This window comes from Excalfactoria chinensis, chromosome 2 (assembly GCF_039878825.1).
Source record: "Excalfactoria chinensis isolate bCotChi1 chromosome 2, bCotChi1.hap2, whole genome shotgun sequence".
In the NCBI taxonomy this organism is placed as follows: Eukaryota; Metazoa; Chordata; class Aves; order Galliformes; family Phasianidae; genus Excalfactoria; species Excalfactoria chinensis.
The window spans coordinates 123,742,388-123,751,618 of NC_092826.1; the positions used below are offsets into that span (position 1 = coordinate 123,742,388).

The 9,231-nt window shown below is 37.1% G+C and overlaps 1 long non-coding RNA gene across 1 annotated transcript; it reads left to right on the forward strand.

Annotated features, from left to right (window-relative positions):
• The first annotated feature begins 551 nt into the window (after window positions 1-551).
• LOC140249245 (uncharacterized) lies at window positions 552-8,861 on the forward strand. Its single transcript, XR_011902976.1, has 3 exons — window positions 552-679; window positions 6,325-6,390; window positions 8,563-8,861. It is a non-coding gene; the product is annotated as an uncharacterized lncRNA (long non-coding RNA).
• Window positions 8,862-9,231: the final 370 nt, after the last annotated feature.

A 9,231-nucleotide genomic window follows, 5' to 3' on the forward strand; every position in this document is an offset into this window, starting at 1 on the left:
TTAAAGTAGTAGACAGGGATTGCTTTTTTTTTTTTTTTTTTTTTTTTTTTTTTGTTTGTTTGTTTGTTTGTTTGTTTGTTTGTTTTTGTTTTTCATCCTACTTGTTTTAGATAATGGAGGTGCTTCAAAATAGAGATGCTAAATAAAGTCTCTCAGATGACAAACTTTTCTCTTACAGGTGACTGAAATGTTACTGAGAATGATACATAAGAGATGAATGCAAGAAAATATATAGGGAACTGGGAGTAGGAAAAAATGACCAATAAATGAATAATTTAAGTCTCCTTTAAAAGAGAAAAGAAGCAGCAAACTACTGAATTATTCCAAAGGGAAAGGAGACCCATTAATTGGACTTGGCACATTTAAAAGTATAAACATTTAATGATGCAGCATTTTGGATGCATTCAGTTTTCTTATTTGAAACATCTGTATTCAAACTTCCATTCCTGATAGCTTTTTAAACTAAAATCATGGACACCTGAGGAGGGAGTGGGGAATTTACTTTGTAAGCTCTCTGTTAAGTAGGGTGAGGTGTTGTGTTTGGGGGGGTGGTTTCTTGCAGCTGCTATTTTATGTAGTACTGGGCAAGCTCAGGAGGGCTGTTTCCTGCTGCAGGAGAATGATGGCATCCAAAGAACACCCAACAAGAAGCAATCACAGTAGCCCCGATGAAGCTAAGGTAACTTCTGGTTTACATTTAGTATAACTTAGTGTTATTTAGAAGCTCTGTTCTCTCAAGCTGAAGAAGAGGCTTGGGGTTCAGGTCCTGCATGCTGATGTAGTTACTCTACTGCTTTCTGTTTGTTCTGATCAATATTTTGTGTTGCTTTGGTCTTTCCCAACAGTCTCTTCTTCAAGATGCAGTAGCAAAAGTCTATCTGTGACACAATGTGGCTGTAGATTTAGCCTGTGGTGTGCTTTCTCTGTTGTATAGGTACAAAGTGGTCTTAAATTACCCTGTATAACCACTGATATATTCTGGAATTCTTGGTCTGCCTGAATGAAGCTGTCAACATTAAAATAGTGGTTATTACGCTCTCTAATGGGGGCCAAGGTGACTGCTCTTATTGCTGTGGTCTGTTGTGAAAGCATTTAGGAGAAGAAAAAAAAAAAAAAAAAAAAAAAATTATTCTACATCCAGACTTCTGGAGACAACAATTGTTTTTTTCTACTAGAAGTAAATTATTGAAACTCACTGCTGTTAATAAAACTTACTCATTTTGTTAGAGGCAATGAGTATATATGATTTTAATCTGTTTTCTGATCCTCTTTATAGAGTTTTTTTCAACTACACTCAGTTCTTTCTCTTTGCAGTTAAGGATGTAACACTGGTCAAATATCAAAGTTTAGATGTACTCTTTCCTCCCTGAAGAGTTTGCTAAAATTTTATGTAGGAGTTCTGCAGAATTTAGAGAGCTCCTTTTCCCAGTCTTATCTGGGCATCCCACAGCTTAAGGGAAAAATGCTCAGATGCAGAAACCAGATCCAAAGATTCTCTAAGTAGCCTTTTCCTTCTGATGGTCTGTAGTTCATAGATCCACATATCTCTTTGGAACAATATGTAGACAACAGCACCAATTTTAGCGCTGTAGACTTCCTTCTGTCCTTACAAGCACTGATGGATGCATAAACTACAGTAACTTGGATCTAATGTTGTACTCACTATCAGTGTCTACACTGATTCTCTGTGAAAGTTTCAGAAGAACACCAAAGAAAGCTTGCAGAAGTTTGCAGGGCCTGTGACATTGAAATGCATGTTGGTCCTTCTGTCAGTATTAGGAGAATCAGGGTAAAAGGATGCAAGGGAGGATGCTTATTCTCAAAGTAAAGGTGTTGGAAGTTGTGTAAGTATAGACTTTTTGAGGCTTTGAAGACCATTGTGTGTCTTATTCCGTGACCCTGACACACTCACAGGTTTAAAGTTTCATAGATTTTTTTGTGGAACAAAAATAGCAGCTTAAGCCATTTATTTCTTTCTCCTGATGTGTTGATATGATCAGACTTATTTTATGTCAAAGCAAGCCAATGGATATGAGATAAAGAATGAGGTTTCTTATTTTTATCTCTACGGCCATTCATGCTAGTTTAGCTCTCACACTTGGCTGTGCCTGGGGAGCTGTGCAATGTATAACCTTCTCCCTCTTTACCCAAGATCAGCATGGGATCAGCATGTATCAGCCTGAATGAGCCTGATTGAAACACTGGGCACATCCTTCTCCCAGAGCCAAAGGAAGAGGTAGCACGTACAACAGGAGCAGCCCTTATCTTTGTGCAATGGGTTTGATCCTGCTCCTCAGAAGCTTGGGATGTTCAGTAAATTCATTCAGTCACATAACACTTCTCTCTCTTCAGTCTTCAGATCATGACGCAAAATCAATGTGAGGATTGATTGCTAGTGCTGATAGAAGTTACTTTTGTTTGCTTCTCCTCTTAGGAAGAAGGAGAGGTGTCAGTGAGAATTTTTATTGGCTTAATGAACTGCTGAAAAGAACCCAATGTGACACTAAAATTACTTTTTTTCATGTTGATAGGAAAAAAGTAGTCCTCAGAATCACAGTGTTATACATGCCTGCTTCTTGAACTTACGCTAGAGACATTTCTCTGAAGGAAATATAGAAAAGAGAAAGCCAAGGAGGCTTTAAAAAAAAACAAGGGATGTTTACGTATCTCATTGAATTTTAACTTTCTTGTCTATTTTTAACAGTCAGTATTGCATTAAATCACAGGCAGGCACAAAGGATAAGGAATTTTTAGGTACTCATATTAGAATCTGATGCAGGTATTATACCATAATCTCTGTAGCATGAGATGAGAAATATTAAAGCTTTAGAACCTTTCTGAAAACACAAAAGGACAAAATAAAGATGTGGATTATTTATTACCCACATTAGAACCTAATGTTAATATATGCTAAGCAAGTGACAGAAAGTTTCAACAAAAGTTAACTGGAACTATAATTGCTCCATTATCCAATTCCGATTTTATTTATGATAGTAATGGATTGCTTTTATGAGGTTTAGCTTTAATTGTATTTGTTTTATAAAAAGGTGTGGGTTTTTCGTAAGGAAAATGCCCCCAGTTCATTTCATTTCTGCAACAGTGGAAAAATGGATCTACACAAGAAAACAAAAATACCTCACAGACACTGAAGCTGATATTTATCAGCTAAATTTAGGCAAATATGTTTGCCAGCGGTGAAGCTGTTTACACTGGTACTATAGTCAGCAAAAAGAACTAGGGTGTGAGTCATGACCTGCTTCAGATGTCAACACTGTGACAATATAATGTGTCCTGAAATCCTCTGGCTATATTGATTTGAGTATAAAATGTTGCTTGTGCACAGAATAAATCTTGAGTCATTAGTTTAGACATTTATATTACATCAGATTAATCCCCGTACCATCATCGTTTTCTGGAAATGTGGTCATTGTGCAGTGAGATGCTAAGCTTGAGGAGTGAGCCCTTGAGGAGAAGGCCACAAAGATACTCAGAGGGTTGGGGCATCTCTTCTATGAAGAAGGGTTGAGGGAGTTGGACTTATTCAACCCAGAGAAGAAAGTATCTGGGAAGTTCTCATTGCAGCCTTTCAGCCCTTAAAGGGGGAGCTTATAAACAGGGAGGTAGACCAGCTTCTTACAGAGCCTGATAGAGACAAGACAAGGGACAATAGAGGGGAACAACTAAATAGAAGGGACAACTAAAAGAGGGGAAATTTATATTAGGTATCAGGAAGGCTTTCCACTCAAAGCATGGTGAGGCACTGGCACTTTTGCCTGGAGAAGTTGTGGGTGCCCCGTTCCTGGAGGCACTCACAGTCAGGTTGGATGGCGCTCTGGGCAGCCTGAGCTGCCCACTGCAGATGGGCTGTAAGGTCCTTCCAGTTCAAGTGTTTCTATATATTTTCTATTTCTGGTGCTTCTATTTTAGTTTATGAATAGGAAGACTTAAAAAACAATTTTTGATTACTGCAATTTTGTACAATTTTTAGGGTTTTGAAGGTTTTTCAGCAGAGAGAATTATGATCTTTAAAAAACTTTCTGTATTGTAGTAGAAACAACGTGGTGTTTCCTATAAAATGAGGAATAATATTCTCCTAATGTAGGAGAGAGTTCTGGGGGCATTGGCTTGTACTGTATTTATATGTTCTACAGAAAATTCAGCATTAAATGAATGTACTGAAAGAACAAGGTTAACGGCATGAGTTTCAATAGGGCCAAGTGTCGGGTCCTGCATTTTGGTCACAACAACCCCAGGCAACCCTACAGACTTGGGGAGGTGTGCCTGGAAAGCTGCATGATGGAAAGGGACCTTGGTGTGCTGATGGACAGTCGGCAGAATATGAGCCAGCAGTGTGCCCAGGTGGCCAAGAGGGCCAATGGCATCCTGGCTTGTATCAAGAATGGTGTGGTGAGCAGGACTAGGGAAGTCATCCTGCCCCTGTACTTGGCATTGGTGAGGCCTCACCTTGAGTACTGTGTTCAGTTTTGGGCACCTCAGTACAAAAAGGACATGGAGGTACTGGAGCAGGTCCAGAGAAAGGCAACGAGGCCTGTGAATGGCTTAGAAAATCAGCCGTGTGAGGAGAGACTGAGGGAGGTGGGGCTGTTTAGTCTGGGGAAAAGGAGGCTGAGGGGAGACCTTATCGCTCGCTCTCTTCCAGAACCTGAAAGGTTCTTACAGTAAAAGTGGGGCAGGTCTCTTCTCACTGGTGACATGTGACAGGATGAGGAGAAATGGCCTCAATTTGCACCAGGGGTAAATTTAGGTTGGATGTTAGGAAAAACTTCTTTACAGAAAGGGTAGTTAAACACTGGAATAGGTTCCCCAGGGAGGTGGTTGAGTCACTTTCCCTGGATGTGTTAAAGAGCCATTTGGATGTGGTGCTCAGGGATATGATTTAGCAGAGGGTTGTTAGAGTTAGGGTACTATGGCTGCGGTTGGACTAGATGATCTTCGAAGTCTTTTCCACCCTGGGTAATTCTATGATTCTATGATCATGATTTGAAGTTGAGACCTTATAAATTTGTGGCAGTAAATCAACACATAGAGCATTTCTGTCTATCAGATTTAAAAATATGGGCTTTATTAAGACAGAGAACTACCTAAGAATATACTCTTGGTAGTGTGAAAACTTGTTACCCGTTCTGTGAATCTGCTTTGGTGCCAATAAAGGATATATTTAACAGGCATGATTTCATAACAAACATGAAAAGTAGAGTAAAACAAGTAAAAATATCTTTCTGCCTTTGTTATCACAGATATCAATGACAACTGTAGTAGGTGGCTGTTGATTCAGAATAACAGTACAAACTAAACCTTTGAAATTTTGTGATATTCTTACAGTAATGATAAAATTTAAAGTGGAAGATTTAAAGATCTGGAAATCTAAGAAATCTAAGCACATATATTCACAGTACCAGCTAAAAAAAGTGCCAAAATGCCTAGTGCTTTTCATTTCCTTAGCACTACTCTCTTGGCTTCTAGCTAGCACTCCAACAGCACAGTTAGGTCCTTGCTGGCATCTGCTAGTCTTGTGTAAAAGTCTTGGGTGTTCAGGGTGTAAAAAATGGCATATAACAGGAACATACAGACAACTGAATCCATTGCTGTTTGTTCACCTGTCAGTTCTTGCCTAATAACTCTGACCCTATCCTTTTCCATCAGTGTGGGAGGGTGATGAAATCCTTATAGGTGACACAGTTTCTATGACTCCTGTGGAAACTGACATCCTATCAGAGTCTTGTACACAGATAGAGATCCAGAAGTTTCCCTTCACCTAGGGGAAAATAATCACAACCTGGGGGATAGCTTTGATCATTCAACTCAAGCTGGCAGACAGTGGGGACACAGGGAGGAATGGAGGAGGTGTCTGCCAAAACCAGAAGAGTATTAGTGTGGCTCCAAAAATTCTACTGAATTCAAGGGGTTTGTTCTGTCTGAAGATGAATAGGGCTGTTCTTAAAGAAGTCATCTCTGAGATGTGTGATTAGAGTTGATTTCACTTCTTTCACTTCACAGGTTGTAAGAGAGAGTAACTGCAGAATGTGTTTAATCTGAAATCGCAACCTGATATCAAATATGATATCATGCTTTCCTTTTTCATGCACTTTCTTTTTATGTATGTACTCCTCATTTTCTTTTATTTCATTTTTATTTTTCTCTAGTATCTCTTCATGTTCTCTATTGCTTCTCCTGAACAAAATACATAACTCTGTTTGCTGTAACTAACTCTGTACATGAAGTACCAGAGCAAAAATTTTCAGCTACATATCATTTGTCTCAGGGATTTTTATCTGCCCTCTAATTTCAATTTCTGTTATTTAGAATTACAGTTCCCATTAAGCATCTTCATGTGATATACTCTACCAACAAAGTGCTCTTACGTTTCAGGTAACATACAAACATCCCTTTTACTGTTCATAAACAAAACAGATTCAATGTTCTCAGAATTAAATTCAGTATCTTTCCATTGTTAAGACATCATACTGTAGAAAAGTCTGTATATTATCAAATACTTCTGTATGAGTTTGAAATATTTCTTTGTTACTGTGCCTTTATGACAGGTGGAGGTATGTATTCAACATGTTGGTGAACTGAGGGAATTTAATATTTATCCTAAAACCCATTTTAATCATAAATTCTAAACCTTGAGCCCATTGTGAAGCAAGACATAAAATATTGAGCTGAATAGCTTGTTTGCAAACAGCTACTGGGAAACTCAGCAGTGAGACTGCTGGCTTGAACCTTTTTTCACTTGAACTTGACCTTGTATTGTATTTTATTGGCTGCTAGCAAAACAGAAGATTAATCTTAGGGGTGTGCAAACTTTCTACAGATTTTAAATTCCTTAAGTACTTTAAGCCTGTTGTAGGAACTATAGAGCTTTTCACTGGATTTAAGGGGAGCTGGGCTACACTCAAACTGCATCAAATATTAATTCCTTAAACTGTTTGCCTCTATCAGTGTATGCGTTCTGTGTCTTACAAATGGTGGAAATTAATGCACAAATAAAATATAGCTCATCTCACTAATGTCAGTTGAATTGGAAAAGCCAGTATTACGGGCTCAACTTGACTATCCAACTAAGGAGTCTTGCATGCTTTTCTTGAAGTTAAAGATTATCTGATTATCAGTGGGTGAACTAATTTGGCCTGCATTTCTTGCTTTATTTTTAAAATTATTGCATATGTTCATAACTTTTAAACAAGTGAAGCACTTGGTAGCAATTTGGGTTACGTTCCTATAAAACTTCTTAAATGGATCATATTACAAAAAGACAAAGTTTCACATTTTCAGCTCTGGCTTAGCTGTCTTTGTTCCAGGGCTACCAAATCTACCAAATGCCTTGAGTTTCCATAATAGCATTTACAATCTGAAACAAAAATGCTAATAAAGTTTACATTCTCTCACACTTCCTGCTACTAAAAAAAGCTGCTTGTACTGAAGCGATGCTGACAGTTGACTGGGAGTTTGCTGCTAGTGGGTGCAGAATATAATTCAGGGGATTTTAGCAGTTATTACACAGTTTTTACAAATAACAAATGCTACCGATTGTTCTGCTTCTGGTACTTCTGCTTCTTCTGAATTGGCCTCTCATGGTTCTACAGGATCTTGCCTATGATCACTTATTAAATTTTGGCTCATCTGTCATATGTTTTCTTTCTGTATTCAAAAATGCTGATTCATCTAGTTTTTTTCCAAAAATCTGAAAGAGGTGTAACTTGTAAATGCTTTAGTTCAAGAGGATGTTTATTTCATTGTGCAGATATATCTGATATATCTTCTTTTAAGTGTAGTTTGTGCCAATATTTCATGTCAATACCTTTGATCTAAAAGTGTACTATCTGCATGAAAATAAAGTTGGATTTTTTCTGACTTTGGAAATGCTCATTATAGCAAATGCCAAATTCAGTATTAATGCTGCTCAAACTAGAAGGTTATGCTAGATGACAAGCCTGTGAACCAATAATGTTATCACTCCCAAAGTTAAGTTTGTAAAGAAAAGCAAACATCATGGTTTTGCTATATGACAGGATCTAGTTTTGATCTGTAATTTCACTTCCTTCAGATTTTTGTGGTGGTGAGTCTATCAACTTCAACTAGTATTTGGTAAATTAATTTTGTAAGCTGAAGTTAATTATACGCTTTTTTCCACCTTCCTTTATTACAGAAAATATTTTCTAACTTATAAATGGGGAAAGTAAGATGTCCCCTTATGCCACTCTCCCTACATGTATGCCTTGCAAATAATTGTATTACTCTCTAAGGGTTTTACAGAGGGGAATGTTAGCAATTCTGTGCTTGCAGTTATATCATTGTCTACCAGTTACTTAAAAGGATGCATGAATATGACAGAATTAACCTCAGAAGTAAGTTTAGAAACGGATTAGGTCAAGGTTCCCAGTTCTCTTGATTTTACTCCTTAAAATACCCAAAACTCTAGTAAGAGTTTTCATTGATAAGTTACAGGGACTCAGTTTTTACATAAAGAAGGCTTTACCTCAGAGACTAGAACAGAATTTGCTCTTAAAGCTTCTTAATTTTATTATTTTTTTTTTTTAGGACACTAAAAAATGTTCTGAATAACAAACAGGTGAAAAAGGACAAAAATGAAAAGGAAGGTAGAAACGGAAGCATCATAGTTTTGATCATCAATCAAGCTAAACTTTGATATGCTCTTGTTTAATTTTGTTCTTTCCTCAAATCAGCAAAATGTTCCTCAGATTCATGGATAATATTTTCTTCTCTTACTTAGTGAGCAAATGTTGCACTTACATATTTAACCTATGGCCTTGGCTTCTAACTGCTGTAATAAATATTTTGCCAAGTTTAAACATCACTACTTAAAGTCAGCATAAATAACACCGTGAGGTTTGAAATAAAAAGATTTTAAAGAAAAATAAACAGATATAATGTATTCACCCAATGTTTTGAACTAGTTCTGTTTTGTCATCTTTCATGAAAGAAAAGTATATTTTATATTTGTGAATATATATATATTTATTTTTTGAAAGGAGATTTAGAGCATTTCTAAGAGGGAAAAAAAAAAAACATGCTAAGAGCTGTCAGTTATGATAAATCTTAAAGTTGGTAAAGGAATAATCATTAATATTTATATTTGAATTTTAGTTTACTTATTCCAAGAAGCTATTAAAATCTTTCCAAAGCCAACCCCTATGCCACTGGTATCCTGTTATCTTGGGTGGGTGGGAAGTGTGAATTAACTGTAGA